The 9013-nt window shown below is 37.5% G+C and overlaps 1 long non-coding RNA gene across 1 annotated transcript; it reads right to left on the bottom strand.

The window, feature by feature from the left end:
* Positions 1 to 2778: 2778 nt before the first annotated feature.
* LOC146393252 (uncharacterized) lies at positions 2779 to 4215 on the bottom strand. Its single transcript, XR_014800265.1, has 2 exons — positions 3668 to 4215; positions 2779 to 3127 (listed from the first exon to the last, which is right to left on the bottom strand). It is a non-coding gene; the product is annotated as an uncharacterized LOC146393252 (long non-coding RNA).
* Between the last annotated feature and the right edge of the window lie 4798 nt (positions 4216 to 9013).

The following is a 9013-nucleotide window of genomic DNA, read 5'->3' as shown; positions in this document are numbered from 1 at the left end:
GGTAAGTAAATCCCAAAAGGTTGATTCTGTTCATCTGGACGTAGCGTTGTCAGTGGGAGAAACATTTTGTCACTTATCCAAGTGACTTCTTCAGTCTCAGCTGACTGCAGTTTTCCCCAACCTTATAAACACTACATTTGCACAATAACTGAAATTAGCCCAATGAATTAACAATGGACTGTGAGGTCAGTTCCTTGATCATTAATATGCAAATTGTCATCACCATTGATCAACAACAAATGATCATAGCCCATTGATCCACTGTGGTTTTTTAAATTTTAACTCTCTCTTTAGCAGACATTGTGAGAAATTACAGCTCAGGGCATACGGTTTACTGTAATATATCCTGTGTGACATGTAAACCACATGTAAACGTCTCTCATGCTAGTAGCCAGCAATGAACAATTACAAACACTCAGCTAATATGAGCCTCATTATGAGCCTCAGGTCACCTGTCAGACATGCATTAGTTAAACCCTGGTCTGTGGTCTTTTGCGCCCCCTACTGGCATAATTGAGGAAGTGGTTTTAGACATGACGATAGGTGTTTTTGTTCAGAGACTGAGCTCACGTGCTGGTAACACTTTAGCCACAGCTCTTGTGTGTGTGAAAAACTAATTTTATACTTTCTGTTGCTATGATCAAATTAAAATATTTTTCAGTAAATGGTGTAATGTCTCAGTTTAAAAATATGTTTTATTGTAAATAAACTAGGGCATTATGAGATATCCAATTAATTGCTTTTTTTTCTCTTCTTTTTACATTTTACACAGAGTTCCAATTTCCCTTTTTTTGGACAGGGGCTGTGTTCAGAATGAGGCTAATTCAGTTTTGAAAGTGATGCTTTTTGCACCTTTTTAGGGTTAGCAGTTTAAGCATGAAATGTCAAATATGAGGACATTGTTAAATAGCTATATTGTTAAAGTACTAACTGAACTGGACGACTGAAAATGTTCTCTGTACATATTTTGCAGTTTTTGTTTTTTTTGTTTTTTTTTTTTGCTTGTTTGATTTTGTGGTTGAGGATGTATTCAGATACTAGAGTTGGATGTCTCGAGACCGGTCTCGAGTACGGTGTACATTTTAGGACATCGTCAGGTCTCAAGAAAAAAGTTGTCAGGTATCAGACAAAAAATTGTCAGGTCTCAGTTCTCAAAAAAAAAAGTTGTCAGGTATCAGACAAAAAATTGTCAGGTCTCAGTTCTCAAAAAAAAAAGTTGTCAGGTATCAGACAAAAAAATGTCAGGTCTCAGTTCTCAAAAAAAAAGTTGTCAGGTATCAGACAAAAAAATGTCAGGTCTCAGTTCTCAAAAAAAAAGTTGTCAGGTATCAGACAAAAAAATGTCAGGTCTCAGTTCTCAAGAAAAAAGTTGTCGGGTATCAGACAAAAATTGTCAGGTCTCAGTTCTCAAAAAAAAAAGTTGTCAGGTATCAGACAAAAAAATGTCAGGTCTCAGTTCTCAAAAAAAAAGTTGTCAGGTATCAGAACACAAGGTACCAGAGAGAAAATCTTCCTGCAGGTGGCGGTGTTGTCATGTCCCACCCGAATTGATTTCCAAATACGTCATCAACGTGTGACACTGGGAGAGCGTAAGGTCATTGACCTCACCGGAGTTTTACCGCGGTTCAGGCTCCTAACGACACAAGGTAAGTTTAACTTTTGTTCATATTTTTGCAACAGTTGTGTTATATTAAGTTGCGGTTTTGTTGTGAAAGTTACATATCAGAGAAGGAAAGCTAGTTTTGTACGAAACCAAATCAGTACTATTTTTGTCTGGCTAATTCATTCTAGCTAGCGACAGTGGTGAAATGTGATTTTTTTGTTTTTTATTCGGAGATGTTTCTGTTTTATTAGGAGACTGTCTCACCCCAACATCGTCAGACTCATGGCAGTTGCCCGCACTGAGTCCTGCTTTTTGTTGGCAGCTGAATACATTCATGGCGCAACCCTGCAGCAAGTGCTTCACACAGACAGCTGCTACTCTAATAGTCTGTGTTGTTGAAGGATTCAGCACTTCTTATGTTTTTTTTAATCCATTTTTAGACAGCGATGAGATCGGCTACACACTCCACAGAAGCCCAGAGTTACTGTTAATATCAAAAATATAATGCTGTCCTTTGAGATTTTAACATTTAAGACTGTGAGTTTAATGGATCTAAAACTGTTTAAATCTCTTCAGCCTGGTAACATGGAAACTTTAAAAACAGCAGCAGAAGGTTTCAGTAGTGTAGTATAATTTGTTCTTTTTATTTAATAATAATCCATATTATGTATAACAGCTACATTCACCCTGGAGAGAAACTAGTGAGGGAGAACCAAGCTCAGGACCAAGCTGGGTTTCCTGGGTCCAGAGGTTTGGAGAAACTTCTTCCCTTTCTTTCATCACAGCTGTCCTGTGCCAGAAGTTCTGTTGACCCACTGAAAGAGGCATCATTTAAGAAACACCAGGAACACTGAAGCTCATCGCATTGATCAAGCAGGACTCATGATCTTCACCAGCAGCTCCCTCACAGGGAAATCTTCAGCACTCCTCCGTAGGCCCGCCCCAGAAGATGGATAAACCCAGCATTTCATGAACACTGTGATGGAGACCTTTGGTTTGTGTAATGTTATAAATACTCGGATACTCCCCAGAGGCTCCGGACTTTTACATAAAGATATTATATTCAGTCCTGTAGAAAGTTATATATTTAAAAAGATATGATCCTCTCTGGTTACTCTGGTATGAATAACTCTGAATCACTGTATGGTAAATAACACACTATCTGCAAAAAACTGTGACCTTTGACCTTCATCAGGTTTTATTTAATTGTGTTAGAGAAACTCAAACGTGCTCTTTATACAGCTGAGTACATCAAGTGTTTAAAACGGAAGCTGTGCAGGTCTGAGATAAAAACTGAGGTCCTGTTAATGCTGATATATAGTGACACAGTTACAGGGGTGATTAATCCTTTTGTTTTTTTGTCTTTAACTTTATCAATAAAGCTGCAGCTTTCACTACAGCACATGTGGTACTTTAACCTTTGTATTGTTTTCATCAGTTCATTTTGCAGTTAACATGTGAACATGTTGGATGATCTGTCTGCTGTCACTGGGTGGTGCTGAGGTCTGAATCTGAGGGCAGCTCCTGTAATCACAAAGAGAACAGAACCATCAAACTCAAATATAAATTTTATCCCTCAAAATTGAAATAAAGCTGATTCTTCTGTCCTCACACACTCAGGATCTGAAGTTCTTCTCTTACATTTTTTTCAGTATTACAGTACACTACAGTACTTTAATCCATAGTTCCTGATTAATGAGGAGCTACAAGGTACAAGCTTTTTTTTTTTTTTTTTTAAAGTTATTGTCTTTACAGATGTGGCAAGAGACTGAAAACATGCTGTTGTTTGCACATATTTAATATTCAGCTCTCCACAGGAGCTGAAGCAGGATGCAGCCTGTTGCTTTTACAGTATAATACTTGTAATAAAAGTACAGTAACAGTAATTAGTGACTGAGTAGCCCGGAGCGTTTCTCTTGATTTCTTTAGTCGGTGTAAATTCATTCACCTGCACAGATTAGCTAAACGAACCCTGACAGCCGAGTCCTCATCTTAGCTAGCTAGGTCTCAGGACCGAGCTAAGGACGGTAGTTACGGATTAGCTGACAAACACGTTTAACTTACCGAAAAAGTGCAGCAGGGCCTCGGGTCCTTCTGTCGGGTAGTCCAGTTTACTGAAGAACACCTCAGGCTGTCAGGTTAAAACACTCGGTCGTGTTTTCGTAGCGTAAACGCTGGCCCTCCTCTCAGAGCCTACGTTCTATCTGCTATTCCCGAACAGAGATACGCAAGTTTCTCCGTGACTGCAGCTGCCAGTCAAAGCTGTTATGATGACGTTTCACCCCAATTTAACATCACCGCGGTAGGAATTAGAATCAAACTTATGGGAGAGGAGACCCCTTGAACATCAATCAGCGTGATGAGAACTATTGATAACAAAAGAAAGAATCTTTGGAAAAAAATTATCTGAGGAGAATAAATTTATTTTAGTCTGACCCCAGTCCCATCCGCTAACATGGAGGAGGCGGGGTTTATGACGTATATACTGCAGCCAGACACCAGGGGGCGATAGAGACGTTTTGGCTTCATTTTTGGGGAGCTGTCGTGTCGTCCATCTTTTATACAGTCATTGGGTGGGACATGACAACACCGCCACCTGCAGGAAGATTTTCTCTCTGTCTGGTACCTTGTGTTCTGATACCTGACAACTTTTTTTTTTGAGAACTGAGACCTGACATTTTTTTGTCTGATACCTGACAACTTTTTTCTTGAGAACTGAGACCTGACATTTTTTTGTCTGATACCTGACAACTTTTTTTTTGAGAACTGAGACCTGACATTTTTTTTGTCTGATACCTGACAACTTTTTTTTTTGAGAACTGAGACCTGACAATTTTTTGTCTGATACCTGACAACTTTTTTTTTGAGAACTGAGACCTGACAATTTTTTGTCTGATACCTGACAACTTTTTTTTTTGAGAACTGAGACCTGACATTTTTTTGTCTGATACCTGACAACTTTTTTTTTTGAGAACTGAGACCTGACATTTTTTTTGTCTGATACCTGACAACTTTTTTTTTGAGAACTGAGACCTGACAATTTTTTGTCTGATACCTGACAACTTTTTTTTTGAGAACTGAGACCTGACAATTTTTTGTCTGATACCTGACAACTTTTTTTTTTGAGAACTGAGACCTGACATTTTTTTGTCTGATACCTGACAACTTTTTTCTTGAGACCTGACGATGTCCTAAAATGTACACCGTGCTAAAGTTTGACCAGGTACCAAAGCAAATCATTCGTACTGTACAAATAATGTAAATATGACGGTGTATCACAAATGATTGATATCAAAGTGATCACTTGACCCATATTACGTTACTTGCTCTTCGAGTGAATCAACAAATGGAGAAATGAACAGCCGAACAACAATGTTGTTTTTTTAAAAAGTCTTAGCTTACATGTGTGTTTATTTCATATTTTCAGTTGTTACTCTCCACGGCTAAACAAACTCTAAATCGGTTTCAGTTATGTACTGATGTACACAACAATGGACATAAGGAGCTTCTTTCAAAGAAAAAACTCAGGTAGATGTTATTTTATATATTATGCTTTGTATGTTGTTCAGTATATTTCTATGCAAAACAAGAGGAATTTCAATACACAGCAGTATATTCACAGTTGAAACCAGATATTTACATACACTTTAGGGAAAAAAAAACATAAAAACTTTTTTTTTTTTACTGTTAAACATCAATTTAGAGTAAACTTGTTTTGTTTTAGATAAATAAATGTTGAAATATCTTTTGAATTAGTTAAATGTCAGAATAAAAAGAGAGAGCTGTCTATTTTAATCACTTTCATCAAATTTAGGAGTACATATACACTAAGTTTATTGTTAATTAATAAGAAAACTTTAGAAGATTCCATTCCGAGCTTAAGAAGCTTCTGATAGGTTAGTAGAGTCCATGTGAGTAAATTGGTGGCACACCTGTGGACGCACATAAGACACCCCCAAAACACAGAGCCTGTTTCTTTGACATGGGAAAAATCAAGAGATATCAACCAAAACACCAGGAAAAGAATTGTGGACCTCCATAAGTGTGGCTCAATTTTGAATACAATTTGGTGCCATTTGCAATTAAGAAATACAGACAATTTCTCTCTTTACTCTTAAAGTTAACAAGTATGTTTTTTATATCTATCAATCTAAAATAATAAACATTTAGTCTGATTTGATGTTACAATTAAAAAGTGTTTTTGTTTTTATCTGAAGAGTATGTAAATATCTGGTTTCAACTGTATATTTGATGATGTTGGCGTTTGGCTTGATTGTCAGCACAAAGAGGGAGAGAGAGGAACAGAGAGGGAGATGGAGAATGAGGACAGAACAAAGATGGAACAAGAGCCAGGTGAGACAGACATGTTAGTCAAATGGTTGTTTGCCAAAACTCATAAGAACATGTATCTAGTACCTAGTGTTTCTTTTTAGATACCATTTGTTACTTTTCAAATTCTATATTTATTAAGTTATGCAGGCTTGTTTGCCCAACAAGGCTAAATAATTATATAAACTTTTCTGAATCTAAATAGTGTGCTTTGGTAGAATTAAAAAATAAGTGTAGTGCAGGTCTATGATGATTTTTAGTGCTACTATCATCTAGTTTTGATTCTGGTTCTGGATCTTTGGTTAAGTTCTAAGTAGTCCTGATTTTTGAACTGTTGTAGTCCTGTTTTAATTCCGAATCAGTTCTGGGTCTGGTTGAATTGGGGTTTAGTCCTCATGTTTTGATACAACCCCGACTTTGTTCTGCCTTGCTGCTTAATTAAAAACCTAGTTTAAGGTGTCCTGCATATGTGATATATATTTTTTTCCTATATGAAGTCATTCTTTTTTTAACAAAATTCAAAACAGAGCTTATTAATCTTTCAGTCATTTCTACCCTCACTTAATTTCCTTTCGCTGCTCAGCTCTCACACAGTGGCTCAGCTATGCTCCAATCCCTCCATATTGTGTCCAATTACATGCGAGGATATAGGATAATATCATTATGTGAAAAACAGAGAGGGTGAGAGACGCGACAGTCAAGTGGAGTGTGCATCTGTCCTCTGAGTAAGTGAGTGAGACAGTAGACAGCGGTGAGGAGGGCTGTGCGAAAGCAAAAACACATAAATATGCCTGACACCCATAAACGAAGCAGCATCTGGCTGCAGTTTAAAGACTTTTTTGTCTCGGTCTTGGTCTTGGTCTCGTCTCGACTTGGTCTTGTCTTTGTCTCGATACCCTCTGGTCTTGGTCTTGTCTTGGTCTTGGATTAGGCGGTCTTGACTACAAGTCTATCAGATACTGATGCTTCACGTTGACCCCTGCTGGATCTTCTCACCTCTAAGGGAACTTTGTCCTTCATCATCATCATAGTCATCATCAAATCATCTGTAACTCTCCTCACAGTGTTAATCGATTTCATTTACTGGAACGTGGATGGACAGTAGGTTTTTCCATGGGTCGTGGTGGGAACTTGACAGACCAAGTGAAACCGAACAGACAAATGATTGATTCCACCTTCTGGTTTTGTATCGTGTTTTTATATTATCCATGAATTTTCTTCTCTCATTTGATTCATGGGTTGTCCTTTGCCTTAATGCTGAGTCTTTCCATGGCAGTTATAAAATCAAACGTGTAACTGCCACACTTTGGTAGAATTACTAGATGCTTCAAGTTGAGAGATAAGAAAACCTTCGGTAACTGCCCTCTCACCCCTAGAACAACATCTCGCTTCCTGACAGTTTGCCATGATTCAGTGTTTTTACTTCCTTTTTAAAATTTGTGCCAATTTTACAAGCATTCGACTTCTGTTTTTCCTCTCTTTGACATGTTATTTTGCTATTTTGGCGAGTTGTTGAATGCAATTTTATTGCTGCATGCTATTTTAAAAATCCTTTAAGGCTTTTCACTGCTTTTATTTGTAGTTCTTGTCTTATTCTGACCTCAGAATTGCCCACTAGATGCTTTGGAGTTGACTTTGATTATTTGACTCCCAAACTCTTTGTCCCACTGAAAATCAGGTCCCGAAAGCCAGTTTGAACAGAACAGCTGTGTAACAATGAGGCTTGTAGAGTTGTTTGATTAATATTGATCTAGTACCGCTGTGCTGCATCAGCTGATTCTCTGATTCTTTTGAGTCGATCGTTCTTTGATGACATTTTCCAAAAACCTTACATAGTCCTTCTTGAATTTGAGATTTTCCTCTAGTTTCCCTTTTAGTTGCTTGAGCTACACAGAACCACCTGCTTATTTTCTGGTAGCTGAGTGTGTTTCATGAAGGGGAAGCGAATTTGTAGGTTTCTATTTGGTCAGCACTTGTATGCAGTGTATGTAATCCTGTCATATGCTCTTTTGCCACAAGATTTGTGTCACTGAAGTCTGGCATCCAAAGTATTCTGACACAATAACGCAATACATGTTAGAGCAACTGCAGGTGTTGATTCTGAAAATGAATTATGAGTTATGGCTGCAAACAAACAAATTAAAAAAAACAAAAAAACAAAAAAAACATTTTAAACCCACAAAATATGCAAATTTACAAAAAAAAGGCTGAAGATAGAAACTGTTAATTAGAGATGCTGATAATGTACCACTAAATTTAACACACAGTAGCATTATTCACGTATGGGTTTATTAAGCGAGAGCATCCGTTCTAAAAACTCGACCTGTTATTTTAAAAAGGGGGGGCAGCTGAGTAGTAATTGTGATGCACAACAGGATATGATAAAAGAAAGCATTGTATCATGTCGAGAGCAGCTGATCTATAGCATGTGATCACGGGAGAATTTTGGAAGATGACTCGTGTTAACCATTTTTACTTATCTGTCCTTCGCTATGATGTTGGTATTATAATCTTGTTTAAGCTGTTTTACAGCATAAATAAAGGAGGGGAGAGTGAGCTTGAGGTTAACTTCAATCATACAGGTAAAGGTAATTAAAAAACGAGTAATGTTAAAGGAGAAAAAGTGAAAATAGGATCAAACGTAATAGTGGATACACCTGTGCTTTCTTGTTTCTTCAATTTGTGCGTCTTTATTTGTCTCGTTTCTCCTCCACCGTCCCCCATTTGACCTAGAAATCAGTCTCATCTGAAGGGTTTCTCAATTTCTGAAATTATTCTGGAGTAAAGAGGACAGTGGAGACATATCAGAGGATGTGTGTGTTATAGAGTCTAGAAAGTGTGGCACACAGCTGGAACATACAAGGAAGGAGAACTCCTCAAACAACTCCTCTGTACTCATATGTTGTTTCAGTTATTTGAAATGATCAAACTGTTTGCCCTCCATTGTTTACGTGTTCGAAAAAAAGGTAAGAAATCTCTTCATAATTAAAATTAGCCCTAAATATCATGAGCACTGTTACACTGTACATCATAAAATGCAGCCGTGGGCAGGCTAAATTATTAATAAAGCAGCTGTGTCAA

The sequence above is a fragment of the Perissodus microlepis genome, chromosome 1 (genome assembly GCF_051167445.1).
Source record: "Perissodus microlepis isolate ML-2025 ecotype Zambia chromosome 1, ASM5116744v1, whole genome shotgun sequence".
In the NCBI taxonomy this organism is placed as follows: domain Eukaryota; kingdom Metazoa; phylum Chordata; class Actinopteri; order Cichliformes; family Cichlidae; genus Perissodus; species Perissodus microlepis.
Note: the sequence above shows the minus strand (reverse complement) of the source record. Positions and strands in the feature narration are given on the sequence as shown.